A 16,083-nucleotide genomic window follows, 5' to 3' on the forward strand; every position below is an offset into this window, starting at 1 on the left:
TTACATCAGTGGTACTTCTATTATTATGGATGTCAGAAACCATGTAAGTATAGGGGCGAATTTTTCTATGGGCTCCTGCCCACGGCTGTGACGGACTCCGCCAGTGGAAAAATCGCAGTGGAATCCACCACAGCGCCCCCTAAAACCCCCATACTTACCACTCCGGATCCCGCCATACGCGTCCCGCATAGAGCGCCGGCGCGCATGTGCATTACGACGCGTGACGCGCCGGCAGTGTCAGATAACGCAGCCGGCGGCGGGCGGATGTGTTCTTCATCCACGCGGGGACACGGCAGTGGCGGACAGGTAAGTTGTTTGTTTTTTTTTACACTAAAGTTGTTTTTCAGGGAAGGGCTTATATTTAAACCACTTCCCTGAAAAACAATTCGGGAGTGCCGGCAAACCATTGCCTTCAATGGAGCCGCCGACAGCAGCCGTGGGTCCATTAAAGGCAATGCATGGACCTTCATACATGCGTGTTTTTGCACGTACATAGGTGCGCACCTATGTACACACAAAAACACGCTCGTGTGAAGCCACCTTTACTGCCAGTGATAAACCTGACAATCTCAATTGCTGTCAGTGATGACAGTGACCATCAAAGGCCCATACACGACAGACCCAGTGGTCATGATTCCACCTCTAGTTGCCATGGCAACCATCGGCGCAACACGCTCTCAAAACACTCTAGATGCCACTATCTATGTTAACAGCAGCATCTAAAGGGTTAAATCACCAGGATCAGAGCTATGTTCCATCCCAGTGGTTGCAGTGGGACCGAGGCTGTAAGTTACAGTTGCGATCCCGCTCTGGTTATTGGGAGCTCAGCTTCTAAGCCCGCTAGTAACCAGCACTGTGCATGTATGGTGCCATGCAGGAACTACTGGCACGCTGCGCCATATATGTACGGCACGTGTGAGGAAGGAGTTAAAAAGTATGACTTGTCCTGCAAAAGTAACCCCACATATTGCTACATCAGCTGAAATACAAAATAGTTAGGGCTTTTGGAACACAGGCAACAGAAAAACAACATTTTTTGCTTCATTTTAGGAGAGGTCATCAATAGTATTCTCCCTGGAAAACCCCTTCAATGATTTATATTTACTTGTATTATATGTATTTATTTTAAGGGGAAAGTCAGCTGTGGTGCTAATGCCGAGTCACAAGCATAGATGTAAGGCTGTTCCTTCTAGTGACTCGTGACCGTGAAAGTCGTCTGCATGAAGCCTTGGCAAATAGACACAAAATCGCACAGCTAGAATAATAGGGAGACTTAACAAAACAGTAATTACTGGACTAAAAAGCTGCATTTAACATTGTGCTTTGTTTTACGTAATGTGACTTATGTGTAGTATACAGCTTTACTGCAGCAAGTCAGAAACGTGTACGTTTGATTAAAGTGAACCTGCCAGCAGGTTAATGCTGCACGGACAGGTATATATATATATACAGTGCTGTCACGTATGTCTGATTCTGCATCACTGCAGCGTTTCAAAATAACATACTTGGACGACTCATTCCAAGCAAGGCTCCAAGTTATGGATTTCTCCCTGTTTGTGTATAGGGAGAGGGTTGTCACTCTAGATTCAACACAGATCAGGAAAATAAAGTTAGTGAACATTTGTACTTATCCATGAGCTATTTGGTATTTGAATTAAGAAGTTGAGATTGGAAGTTTGGGGCTTCAGTGGTGCTTCGACCATTAAATAAAGCCACACCAAATCTATTCTTCTCAAGAAAGATTGTATACTATGGGGAAAGACCCACTCTCTTATTAGCAAAAATGTCACAAAAAAAATATCCATGGTTCTGATGGTTGCTGCAGTGTACTATCAAACTACTAACGACCACTTGTCCGTTTGTATGTATGCATGTATGTATGAATGTATGTGTGGCCCCTGGTGATATCATCACAGGTCCTACAGTGTATATAAGATACAGAGCCTAACCGACAGAAGAACAAAGTTAGGGCTCTTGGAAGGGGACGACAAAAACAACAAAATGAGAATACAACTGAGCCGTTATCTCAGACAACTCAGCGGTCCTGTTAGGAGACACCGATCTACCGCCACCACAGAGATCCAGTGGGCTGAAGGACCTGCGGTGACATCACCACTGTGGAAGGAGCCATTCTGGAGTTTGGTAGAAAGTACAGTATACTGGATAAGCCAAAAGCAGCTACTAGAACTTGTGAGTGGGTGAAGTCAATGATCACATGACCAGGGGCTGATCACTGCATCCAGGAGCTCTGTGTGTGTCATGTGTGGGAATCAGGATGGATCAGCATGGATGTAGCAGAGCTGTTTGTGTCATGTGGGAATCAAGATGCATATAGTACAGCTGTGTGTGTGTGTGTGATGTGCGACGTCACGATGGATGTAGTAGAGCTGTGTGTGATGTCTGAATCATAATGGATGTACCATGCAGGACAGCTGTGTGGCACACTGAGCCACCAGAAACACTGGTATTATAATTAACTGCTAATTACTAGTATTTGCATACACAACAACTGGTGAAATGCCCCCATATAAAGTCCCCCATAAGCAGTCAGTATCGTAATATTTTTCATTTGGTTTTATCTAGTAACAAAAATACTATGAGCACATATACTATTATGTAACTAGGCACCAGTATTATTATTAGCAGCAGTAATAGGAGCATCACAGCAGATCATTGCTGGAGTTCGCAGAGTGCAGTGGGGGACCAGGTACCCCAGGAGCGGCAGCTGCAGGGCAGTGAGTTAGGGGAGTAGGACTGACGTTTTTACACAACGCGGAGCACATTTCAATGTCATTTTTTTATCCAGACTACTACCTTTATAATATATTGTTTTGTTGTGGTGTGCTCACATACTATGGGTATATGCTTATATGTACTTATGTATAGAATACATTTACAGTAACAGTTTCACAGTTTTCCTATGTGTGTGCTATTAAGGAATATAGGCATTACAAGGGTGAGCCTCCGCCCTGATTTAAAAGGTCCTATTGGGGTCCAGATGTGTTCTTTTCCCCATGGTTTTGCACAGTATTTCACTCATCTTCTTGTGTTTTTGGTGCGCACCTCCCAGAGACTTCTATGGGGCGCTTTTGTGTGCAAATATACAGGAAAATAGAGCAGGTAATACTTTTTTGAGTGCAACCGAAATAACATGCAAAAAAAATCGTTAATATGAATAAACAGATTAACATCAATTGGTTCTATTCTCTGCTAAATACACACGTGAAATGTGCTGCGCAAATACGTCCGTCCCAAGTCGCTTAATAGGCTTTAACACATGACTGTTACGATCGTGTGGGCAGGCAAAGCACGGGACCCACACGATCGTGACCAAAGCGGACGCACACGGGTATCACCAGGGTCACACGGGGCTCACACCGGTTTCAGGCAACTGACCCTGTGCTACGAGGGGAATGAGAGTGGCCCTACCTGAGCGGGGACATTGCCCCAATAAGGGCAGCCCAGCGGTCTTCGGATCTGGGCCCTAGCTGATCCTAGGAGCCACGCACCAGAACAGGATGCATTTACATGCCACATGACAGACCCAGAATACACTGCATACAACATGCAACCACTAGTAACAGATTGGAAGTTGAATATAAATACCAGGTATTGGTTGACATTTTGTACAAGATGTTGAAAGCTAGCAGGCCACTTCACGGCTCCTGGTTATACTGCTAGTCCCTACACTAACCAGGAGTCCAGCAGAACCGGACAGCGTTCACACCTCACGCTGCAACAGGACATTACACAGATTGCAGGACACACAGCAAGCTAACACAAAACTGACAGAATTTAAACGTACATGAACCAAGTCACACTGCAAACCTCAGACAAGCATTCATGACTACTCACCTGAGGGGCCATACAGACTGACCAGGAGCTGGGTTTATATGTGAGCACAGACCCAGGGGATTGGCTAGCAGAAAGTACCACACCCAGCCAGCTCAATCATTAACCCTGAGAGTGCTGTGCTGCTGGAATCACAATAGTACAACATGTCTCAGCAGCACACGTAACAGTACCTCCCCTTTAAAAAAAAAGGGGGCCTCTGGACCCTTTAAGTATAACCAAAAAAAATTATGCAACTCCTCCAAACCACGCACGTGTACAGGATTTATCTAAAAAGGACCTGATACCAAGGCAAAGATGACAAAATGGGAGAGAGTAAGGGAATAACTAAGCAGGACCACTGCGCCTTATACCAAAAGGCCACCGAACAGTAGCCTGCATAGAATATGCACAATCCAGAGGGAAAGATGGCTACCCTCCCTACTGACATAGCGTGACCAGGACTTATCACTACGGGCCTGATGCGGACGCCAGCCTGTCAGCAGGAGAAGGAAGTACACCCTGGTACCTCCCGCACAGGGGTCTACAGCAAATTACATCCGCAGGGCGCACCTTGCCACAAAACGGACACCAGAACAGGAATACAGACACAACATGCATGCCACCAAAGTTGTATGGCGCCACCAAACCCACCGTACGAGGGGAAGGACCGCCAGATAACACTGCAAACCTCACCAGACAAGCATTCATGACTACTCACCTGAGGGGGCCATACAGACTGACGAGGAGCTGGGTTTATATGTGAGCACAGATCCAGGGGATTGGCTAGCATACAGTACCACACCCAGCCAGCTCAATCATTAACCCTGAGAGTGCTGTGCTGCTGGAAACACAATAGTACAACATGTCTCAGCAGCACACGTAACAATGACCGTGATTTTGTCATGCTTTGCGGACATCATACTCACGACAGCAAAACATGATGAAACAAAACTATTGATTTCAATGGTTTCGTTTTGACTTGTGGGACTCTAGCGCGATAAAAGATAGGCCTTGCCCTATCTTTCTTGCACGTAGAAAAACTAAAAAAGACTTAGCTTTCAGATTTATTTTTTTTAACCGCACGCAATTGCGTGAAATTTAAATTCTAAAAAAAAAATTAAAATTTGATTTGTTCATGTGCAAATACTCGTATCTGCATATATGCCTGTCTGTTTAAGCCCTAAGGACTCTCTCACATCAACGTATTTTACCGCGCATAATGCATGCAGGTTTTGCGTGCATCATACGTGGTACAGATCTTACAGTCTTTCAATTGAGCCTCTTACACGCCAAGATGGTGCATGGGGATTGTCGGCACATAGCCAGTACACATTTCATTGTGTACCTGCTGCATGCTCGCGCACAGAAAACGTTCATGTAAGAGAGCCCTAAGACGCATCATTAATACTGGCTTGCCTGCATATTACAAAATCAAACATATATTTGGATGGCCACAATGTAGTACTACATTTGGCCTGTAGTGGCCTCTGCAGAGACCTGTAGTGATTTGCTGATCACTGGGATGAATTCTATTTAAAAAAGGGATTGTCTTCATGAGACAACCCTTGTAAGAGGTTATCTTCAATCCCTTCAATTGAATTTGTAAGAGGACTACATGGAACAAAAAAAATGATAATGAATAAAGGAAATCCAGTGGTGTCACTTGGCTACACTCCTAGATATATTCTATTAGGGAGAGTAGTATTGAACAGAATGACTTTTTGGTTATAAATGTACACTGGATGATACAAATAATAGTAATCACTCAGAATCAATGCGCTGCGTCTGCTTTGTTTGCCAGCGTTACATTAAAGTTTATTTTAATAATGAAGATAATCCTTCAGAGTCTTGAAAAGAACAATTGTACACAGAACAAAGTGCAGAACATGTTCAGAGGGCACCTAATTGCAAATCTCCCAGTGGGGTTTATTCAATTTTACAAAGAAGTTGTGTCATGTCATTAAAACATAATATAGCAGAGTTATAATGGGAATGAAGGCAAGCTGGTATTACGGTAGTAAAAAAAACAGAACCAAAGGAATTCTTACTTCATACTTCTCTTTCCTCAATGAGAAGACACATAACGTTTCAGGAACTGTCGTAAGAGTTGCTAAACTATTCTCACCACTTGTGGTGGACAGAGCCCGCCATGGCCACTGGGTCTTAGTTCTGTGTGATATTTTTTACAGTGGTGGCATCCGTTAGTTTGCGCTGTCCTATCGATACGCCATAAGTATTTAGACTGTAATATTTGCCGCTGCTCTGAGAAGCTACACAGAGTTACACAAGCTCATCTATATTCAGGCTTCTGGCGTTCGTTTTAGAAAAACTACTTTGCCGGTATCGTTAAATATTTAGACACTTGCTTCGTCACTACAAGGACATCTAGCATTGATACAAATTTTGCTGGCCAAAACCTTTCTAGCGTGTCAACTCCACGGTGCAGAGCTTCTCTATTAGGTGTCAACTCCACAGTGCAGAGCTTCTCTATTAGGTGTCAACTCCACGGTGCAGAGCTTCTCTATTAGGCTTCCCTTCTTTTAACTGAGCATACAAAAATATAGACCATTTCTATTCGCTCAGAACAATTCTTCTATTGGAAATGTGGCCAAAAGAAGTCAATTGATGCCATTGAAAATCCCCTTGAAACTGAAGGAGCCCATTTGTAGGTCTCTAGTGAAAAAAAAACGTGGCCTGAACACTTTTCACTTTTTTTGACAAATATAGAGGCTTCATGCGAAGACAAGTACAAATAATGTCATTTGATCCCTTTCATTAACACGACTAACTGTAGTGACTATGCTGGAAATAAGGATGAATAATACAATGCAACCTCTGAAAGATGAAAACTGAGGTAGGACTTATTAATGTCAATCATGCTTAAATCAAAGGTCTTTTTGCATTATGTAATAGCAAAGACTGCTAAGCTATCATTTTGACATCTCACAAATTTGGCTGTATGAAGTATAACAAGCAGATCTATTTCTTTCATCTGATCCAGCTCAATGGCTTGAGAATTGCTCAACCACTTCAGAATAAAATGTACAGGCACGTGCGCTGTGCTCAGGCTGGGAGATGCGATTTATTAGGTAAATGTTGTATGTCTCATATATTTAACCCCTTATTTCAGCCCTCAAGGACCTGACCTTTTTTCTCCATTTTCAATCTTTCCTCCCCACTTTAAAAAAAAATCATAACATTTATTTATCCATGAACGTAGCTGTCTTTGGTCTTGTTGTTTTTTTGCGAGACGAGTTATATTTTTCAATGGAACCATTTAATATACCATATAATGCACTAAAAAACAAAAAATGAAATTCCTCTATCTTTGGGGGAGGTCTTGTTTCTACGGTGTACACACTGCAGCAAAAATCACATGACAACTTAATCCTGTGGATCAGTACGATTACTATGATACCAAATTTATATAGTTTTGTTTGCTGTACTACTTTTAAAAAATGTTTGGAACAAAGTAAAAATTATTTTCTGTCGCCATCTTTTGACCGCTGTAACTTTTTTATTTCTCTGTCAAATATAGTGGTGCGAGGGCTCATTTTTTGCGGGACGTCCTGTCGTTTTTATTAGTACATATGACTTTCTGATCACTTTTTATTACATTTTTTCTTAGAGACCGTGTGGCCAAAAAAAAAAAGCACAATTCTGCCGTTTTTTTCTGACGTCCACCGTGCGGGATAAATAATGCATTAATAGATCAGACTTTTATGGATGCTGCAATGCCAAACATGTTTTTTATTTAGATTGTTTTACAAATATGGCAAAAGGTTTTTCTTTTACTTTTTTTCCATGTTTTTCTTTTAATACCTTTTTTCAACTGATTTTTTTACTTTTTTTTTAGTCTCCATAGCGGACAAGAACTTGCGATGGTTTCATCACTCCTGCAGTACGATGTAATACCATAGTATTCCATTATACAGCAATCGGACAGGCAATCTATCAAGCCACTCCACAGACACAGCTTGATAGGCAATCAGCCATTCCAGCTCTGAGGCACCCTGCGGATCTCATCACATGAACGCCCTGAAAATGTTGAGGAACATTGGAATAAACTGAAGGACACTAATATTACAGCCTGTGAAGAAATCATTGGTTACTAAACTAAGAAACATCAAGACTGGTTTGATGAAAATGACAAGATCCAACAACTGATCAATAAGAAAAGGAAAGCCTTCCAAATATCACAAAGAGACACTAACTATGTTGCTAGGAAAAAGATCTACACTAGTGCAAAAGTTGAGATCCAAAGAAGGACCAGAGAACTCAAGAACATCTGGTGGACGATAAAGGCTCAGGAAATCCAATATTTTGCAGATATCCATGATGCACAGGGTTTCTTTAAAGCCACAAAGGCCATCTAATAGGGTGAGAGAGCGGGATCCCGATCGATCCGCCTCTATCTCCAATTTGTCACAAATGGGACAGGGGGGGGGAGATGCGTGCGTACAGGTGAAAAACCATAATTTCCCATTTTGGCAACATCTCCGCAGGAGATCCTCTGATTGGAAATATATACCTGGCATATTTCTGGTCATGATTTTATCTATTCAGCGATACCAAACATGACACGTAAATTAAAACCAGGTACGTAGATACGCCATTTAGGGGCCCGCACCTCAATGAGTTTAAATGTGTTTTATTCAGCTGGGCCGTCCGATTACGGAAATATGATTCATATAGGGCTATGACCTTCACACTTCCAATAATACTTATTAAAAGATTTTTCCCTAATTTAAATCTTGGAGCATCTGTGAGAAACCACCTCCTATGTGAATGATTTTCATTAGACTTCATTAACAAGTAAATGGTCACACAATTTGGTATCCTCATGCTAATTCTAAAACACAGGGACAGGTGAGAAAGAAGAAAGGAAGGGGGTTATTTACATCACAGTTTTGGTCCAGGGTAAGGGGACACCAGTTGCCTTTCTAAATGCGAATATTCAAAAGGCTACAGATCTGAATGGAATTATACCCCAGTTACCAAATGGAAGCTGAGGTAGGTCTAAGGCCTGACATGCAAGAAAATGGCTGACAGCCTACTAGTCCCTATATCACATCATCTGTGGCCCAACAAATCATGGCATACACCCTCTATGTTCATTAAATAGAACCAAACTACTAAAGGACCAAAAAAAATCAATTGCACTACATTGAAAAGAGCACTACCATAACCTCCTTAACCACAATTCTAATGTGCCTGAAGAGGCTGTCTTGCAAATCCCGCAACAGCAAGTCAGGGAAGAGCTTGCAGCACTGCCTAGCTTGGAGGAAGTCAGCAAAGCCATTAGCCAATTAAAAAAAGAAACAAAGCCAGTGGACCTAATGGGATCCCTGTTTAAATCTTTAAAGAAGCTGGACCTGAGCTGACACAACTCCACCAGCTGATTGAAAATGTGGTGGACTTTAAGGACGCCACTATCATCACCCTTTTCAAAAAGGTATCTCCATTCTAACGTCCGCTGTGAAAATCCTTGCAAGCGTTCCTGCAAATCGTCTGACTTCTACCCATTTCGGAAGACATCCTCCCAGAACGGCTTACGCCCTTCCAAACGAACAGTGGGTATGATCTTCACAGCACGACAGATCCAAGAAAAATGCAGGGAACAAAACGAATAGCTTGGCCTCTCACTGAACATTGAGAAAACCAAAGTGCTCTATCAGCAGGCACCAGATAATCCTTCTGCAATGCCAGAAATGCAGCTAAATGGTGTAACATTGGAAAGTACTGCCCATTTCCGTTACCTTGGCAGCCACCTCTCCACAAACGCTAACATCGCCGTCTAAATACGCCATCTAAATACAATATCATCTGAGCTCTGCGAGTGCAGCATGGGGTGGGAGCTAGTGTGCTGAGCTTCCACTACCTCTTCAACCCTCACGACAGTTTGCAATAGGAGGGCCAGGGCCTAGCTCTGCCCCGTCCGTCCCATTGCAAACAGTGGCAGGGGGAGGGAGCTCATCACACTAGCTCCCACGCCATCCCGCCTCCTTCCCTTGCAGAGAGGGACAGCATATATTGGCCTGGTGTGAAAACACGGCCCATATACATCTATGTGAATAAGCCCTTAGGCTGAATGCACGCGGCCGGGTCGAATTTCGCATGCAGGATCCTGCAGCGGAATTCGACCCTGTACCCGGCCAGGGACCCCTGCGTACCTGTCCAAATTCTTTTTTTTTGTGCTGCCGATGTGCTGGCCAGCACAAGGGCACACATGCAAAGTGCAGATAATGCTGCACTATTGCTAGGTGATAACACGGATCCCGCTGCCTTTCCACAATGATTGCGGAAGGGTCACAGGTCAGACGGCTTCCATCGACTTCAATGGAAGCCGTGCACACAGAATCCAACTCAAAACAGAGCATGCTGCAATTTTCCCTCTGCGAGCGGAAAATTGCAATTGATTTCGGCTCGTGGGCATGAAAACCCGCTTTTACATTACATGCTTATGGCAGGTATTTGCAGCGGAATCCGGAGGCGGACGCCCGCTCTAGATTCCGCAATGCAAATCTGGCCGTGTGCATTGGGCCATAATTGGATATCTTCTTTTGTGCAAACAATTGCTTGCCAACAATCTGTCAGTAACTGTTTATATCCTAAAGTTTATAAAATAAATAGGCAGATTAACCCTTTAGAAGGGTTGTCCTAGATAAGGAAACCCCTGTCGCTGGGACTCCCACGCCTTAACCTATTAAGGACCAAGCACTGTAAATTTACTTGGTCCCGGGCGATAGTAAAAATACGGTGGGGGATTAAAGCACCTGCTCCTGCAATCAATCAAATGCAGGTTGGGTTGTCAACTGTTATTCACAGCTCAGAACCTGAAGGAGAAGGCAGGAGTGGTTTTTTAACCCCTACTGCTTTCTTCTTTCCCGAGTAGATAGCGCTCAATGAGCGCTATGTACTAAGAAGTGGAAGTGTTTTTTCTACTACGAGACCCGGCGATCACATGACTGCCGGGATTCCCCTGTTACAGCACAGCTGCAGGGTCCTAGGAGATCCTGATCAGCTCTGTTAGTGACTACTGTCACTACAGGGGGAGGTTTCCCCTATAAACAGGGCTCCTATGGATGCCCCAGCTACAGTGGAAAAGTGTCAAATAGAAAAAAGTTACATAAATAAGTAAAACAAAATTGCAGAAAACAAAAAAAATATATATTAAAAAGAAAATAACCCAAAACCATCGCCATATGCATTCTGTAATCTAAAACCATACATATTATATATCGAATCGTCTGAAACAAAATGAGGAACCCATTCCTATACTTTATTTTAGCGTAAATATACTAGTTAAAAAACTAGCTATAAATGTTAGAAAAATCTTTTTTTTTTTTACTTTTTACTCGCAATAAAACTAAAAAACGGGGAAAAAAAGTCAGTGAAAAAGATATTTAAAAAATAGCCCTATATGACACAAAAAAATAACGCAGCAAAAATAATTTTGGCAGCTAAAGGAAAAAAAAAATGGGACAGTTAAACCACCACATGGGTAAAATCACTAAAAAGTGTCTGGTCCTTAAGGGCTTATTCACACGAGCGTATATATACACTACCATCTGATGCATTGGCTCTGCCCCGCCCCCTCCCATTGCTCGCTGTGGACAAGGACAGGGTAGGGGGGTCAGGAGCTTAGCTCCACCCCCTCCCATTGCAAATAGTTGGAGGGGAGGAGAGAAGAGGAGATGAGTCGGTGAGGGGGGACAGCTTAGCAGAGCTAAGCTGTCTTCCTCCATCCGACGGCATATACGCCAAGCCCGTGCATCACATGGTAGCGTATAACAGCCGTCCGTGAAAATTCCGACCGATATACGCTCGTGTAAATAAGCCCTAAGTCGGAGGTCAGACGAGTGTTTTTTTGCACGCGTCAATGTGTGCAAAAAAAAAAAAAGCGCGTCTATTAGAACCATTGCTTTCCTATGAAGTGTTCACAAGTCCGCTTTTTACAGGCACAAGATACTCGCACCTGCAATAGATAGGACAAGCGTGCACCGTTAAGGTCCGTGCTGCGTGTAAAGAATCCCTGCAGGGAGTCCCCTCATCACCGAAGTCACAGCACTGTCACAGTGTTCAGTAATGATGGGACTCCTCGCGGGGACGAAAGAAACCCCTTTCACTGCTGTGGCAGCGGACCGCAATGCCATCCCACTGCTGAATGGCTGAGTGCTGCCTGTGATTGGTTACAGCCCTCAGCCAATCAGACCCAGCACTTTCAGGAGGAGGAGATTTTTAATTTCCCAGCCAGGAGAAAATGCTTCAGAAGAGTGTCGGGGCGCCAGGGAGAAGACGTGCCGGAGCTGCACAGCACCGAAGAGGTGATGTATATATAGTTTTTCAAGTAGCTAGAGCTTATTTTCAGGGAAAGGCATATATTTCAAGTCCTTCCCCAAAAATCCATGCGGGGGTTGCCTTCATCCCATTGTTTTCAATGGGGCGGCAGCAGCACCGGCCCTATTGAAAGCAATGGGATAGCATCGCAGTCCTGCATGGAGCTTCAGTCACGCGCATTTGGCAGATCCGTGGAACGCTTTTTTTTTGCGCACATAGGCGTCAGCCAATGACAGCGCTCAGCGATCGTGACGGAGCACTGTCATTGGCTGCTACAGCAGGTTTACAGAACATCACAGCAGACTGTAAACAAAGGCAGTAGAGACCGGAGTTGGCAGCGGGGGATGAGCCTGCAGTAGAGAGAGGTGAGCAATTGCTGATTTGTTATATTAACAGATGGGGACCCAGTAACATGGGTTTCCTTACCTTAGACAACCCTTTTAAGGATGCAGCCCTTTTCTTTATTTTCAATTTTTGGTTTCTCATCCAGCTTTCAAAAAAACTTTTATTTTTCCGCCAATATTGAGGGCTTGTTTTTTTGCGGCACGAGCTGTATTTTTCAATGGTATTATTTAACTCCTTAACGACCGCAGATACGCCTTTGACAGACTTCAGCATCGGGATATGTATGGAGAGGGATAGTGTGGCGATCTCCCCCCCTACATCGCGGGCACCGGCTGTTTCTTACAGCCGACACCCGGCGACAAAGTCTCCGATAAGATGCGCGGCTCATCGGAGTTGTGAAACCTTTAAATGCCCGAACGATGATGAGATCGCAGGGAGCTGTGCAGGTGTCATGACTGCCAGACGCCTTCTGAAAGGCCCCAGGGCTGTCACTAGTGGCTTGATAGACTGCCTGCCCGATCACAGTATAGGCTAGTTTAGACACAATTACCACTCAAAAAATCTTTTGAGCAATAATCGTGTTCTAAGCGCAAGGTGATTTACCCCGCACGATGAACGTTGTCAGAAAAAAAAATAAAGCAGGCCAAAAATACGCTTTTTTGGTCACCCTGTCTCCAAGAGAAAATGCAATAACAAGCGATCAAAAAGTCGTATGTGTTTCAAAATGGTACCAACGCAAACTACAGGATGTCCTGCAAAAATAAGCCCTCTTACAACTATGTCAATGGAAAAATAAAAAAGGTTTTGCACACAGAACATGGCGACAGAATTTTTTTTTTTTTTTAATTAAATATCTTTGAAAAAAATACAAGTAGTACAGTAAAAAAAAAAACTATATGAGTTTAATATCGCAGTAATCATACTGAGTTATCATACAAAGTTATCATGTGATTTTTGTTGCAGTTTGTGCGTTGTAAAAAAGCTTGGTCACTAAGGGGTTATTGTACAATATACAACACGCAATTCTGCCACCTTTAGGGAGGTCTTGTTTTTATGGTGTAACACTGCGCCAAACATGACATTCCATTGGTCAGCACGATTACAACAACAAATTTGTTTACTTTTTTTTTTTTGCTATAGGCCGCCTGCAGACAGCCAGGTCGGTTCCGGCTTAGAGAATTCTCGCAGCGGGACCCGACCCGAGCGCGGGCACTCACCTTTCCCGCAGCCCTGGCTCTTTCATGTGACGGCTGCTGGGCAGCTGGCGCATGCGCAGAGCGGAGCCAGCGGCCAGTGAGTGAAGTTTCTGTGCAGGGCTCGCACAGAAATAGGGCATGCCGCGGTTTGTTTGCCACGCGAGATTTCGCGCGGCCAAACCGCGGCCATCTGCATAGGATTGCATTTGTTAATGCAATCCTATGGCAGCCTCCAGCGGCGGAAATCCCGCCGCGGAATTTCCGCCCGTCTGCAGGCGGCCTTACTACAGAACATATTTTTAAAATATATTTTATATTTTTATCTTCTGACCGCAATAACCCTTCTATCTTTCCGCCGATGCGGTTGTATGACAGCTTGTTTTGCAGGATGACTTGTGGTTTCTATTGGAAACACTTTGGAGCACGTAAGATTTTTTGATCGCTTTCTATTAAATTTTTTCTTGAGACAACGCGAACAAAGAAGCGCAATTGTGGCGTTTGTTCCGGAAAACTTGCACTGTGTGCCACAAATCGTGTGCTATTTAGATAGATCTGAATTTTTCGGACGTGGTGATACCAAATATGTCTTAGGCTGGCTCCACGCCAGCGAGAAAATCGTGCGTTTTCGCCTGCTGCAATAGTCAGTAAAAAAGCTGGATATGAAACCAATTATTATGAGCGCCTTCACACTGGTGAGAATATCGTGCGACATTTGTGCGTTGCGAGACACAAAAATGGGTTCATTCACACCTGAGATGTTTCCCTGCATGGCACCGCACTGCGATGTGATGTGGGAAACAAATCGCAGGATGTCCAATGTTTTAGCGATATCTTACATTGTTTTCAATGGGGCGGCAGCAGCGCAGGCCCCGTTGAAAGCAATAGGAGAAGATCACAATCCTCCATCACAGTGTTCAGTGATGATGGGACTCCCCGCGGGGATGAAGGAACCCCTGCCACTGCTGTGACAGCTGCAGCAGGGAATTCCTTCAGCGATATTCTCCCAGCCTATCTTCTGCCGCCAGCCCATTGACATCAATGGGAGATTGCAATCACCTGCCATGGCTGTGACAGCCACAGCAGGAGATTCCTTCAGCCCTGCTGGGATGGCAGGCTGTTTCCCTGCGGAAACGCATCGCATCCAGGGCTATTCAGAAGAATTGCGACAGCAATATCGGGGCGTGTATCACGGCCCAAAAATGCTCTCGCCAGTGTGCAAGAGCCCTTACAACGGTTTCATTCCCATCTGCGATATTTTCACTGATGTGATGTTGAAGGGATAAAAAATCTTGGCTTGCTCTATCTTTCTGCAATGTGCGATTTTTTTATCTCCCATGTATTCCCAAGGAGGCTTCTTTTTATCACATCGCGATGCAATTTTAACATTACAAAATCCCATTGATTTATGTGCTAAAAAAATTGTGCAAATTTGTCACACGACTTTATTGTGGGCAGCAGCGATGCACGATTATTCTCCAAAAAAAGCATCGCTGACGCTGACAAATCGCCGTAAATAAAGATGCGATTTTTGTCGCGATTTTCTCACAGCAAAATCGCAACGCCCGTGTGGAGCCTGTCTTGGTGTTTGTTTTTTCTAATTTTTATTCTAAATACAGGAAAATGGAGGTTTTAGGCTCCGGCCTCCGGTAAGACGCGACTGCGGCCGGTCATATTTCATGTGTGGAGAAACAAATCACAGAATACGATATTTACGTGGAATATTTCTTGTAAGTTCATCACCAACTTGTAAACATACTAGCAATGGGCAATCGTACCAGTCCAGGGAAGTACTACAGTCTAACATGTGGACCGATGCCCTACAAACAAAGCCCGGCCTCACACGGGTGTATTATTATTGCGCATGCGCACTTCTCCTATATGCAGCTCGCGATGTCGTTAGCCCATTGATTTGTATCGGATCGCTCACATCTGCGATGTTCTATCTGGTCGCGTATTACATGTGCGTGGGGATTGGCGGGCGCAGCAAGTACGAATGTCACTGTGTGCTGGTGAGCGGCATGCACAGACGTGTAAGCTCGGCCATATACTCAACATATATAACAGGGTCGTATAACATTAAAACACGGACAGCCCTGTGGCTTCCTGACATTACAGGACCCTGAGGGGCAGATTACAGCAGATTTACTTCATATGTCCCTAAATTGTTGATCTAATTCCACGCCAGCCCTCATACTCCCTTCAGCTCCACGCCAGCCCTCATACCCCCTCACCTACATGCCAGCTCTTATAGTCCCTCATCTCCACGCCAGCCCTTATAGTCCCTCATCTCCACGCCAGCCCTCCTACCCCCCTCACCTCCATGCCAGCCCTCATGCCCCCCTCACTTCCATGCCAGCCCTCATGCCCC

General features: G+C 44.3%; 1 protein-coding gene across 1 annotated transcript in view; it reads right to left on the reverse strand.

The window, feature by feature from the left end:
• Positions 1-16,083, reverse strand: part of SYNE1 (spectrin repeat containing nuclear envelope protein 1) — a 575,530-nt gene that overhangs the window by 558,615 nt on the left and 832 nt on the right. The window lies entirely within an intron of this gene.

The sequence above is a fragment of the Eleutherodactylus coqui genome, chromosome 3 (assembly GCF_035609145.1).
Source record: "Eleutherodactylus coqui strain aEleCoq1 chromosome 3, aEleCoq1.hap1, whole genome shotgun sequence".
In the NCBI taxonomy this organism is placed as follows: domain Eukaryota; kingdom Metazoa; phylum Chordata; class Amphibia; order Anura; family Eleutherodactylidae; genus Eleutherodactylus; species Eleutherodactylus coqui.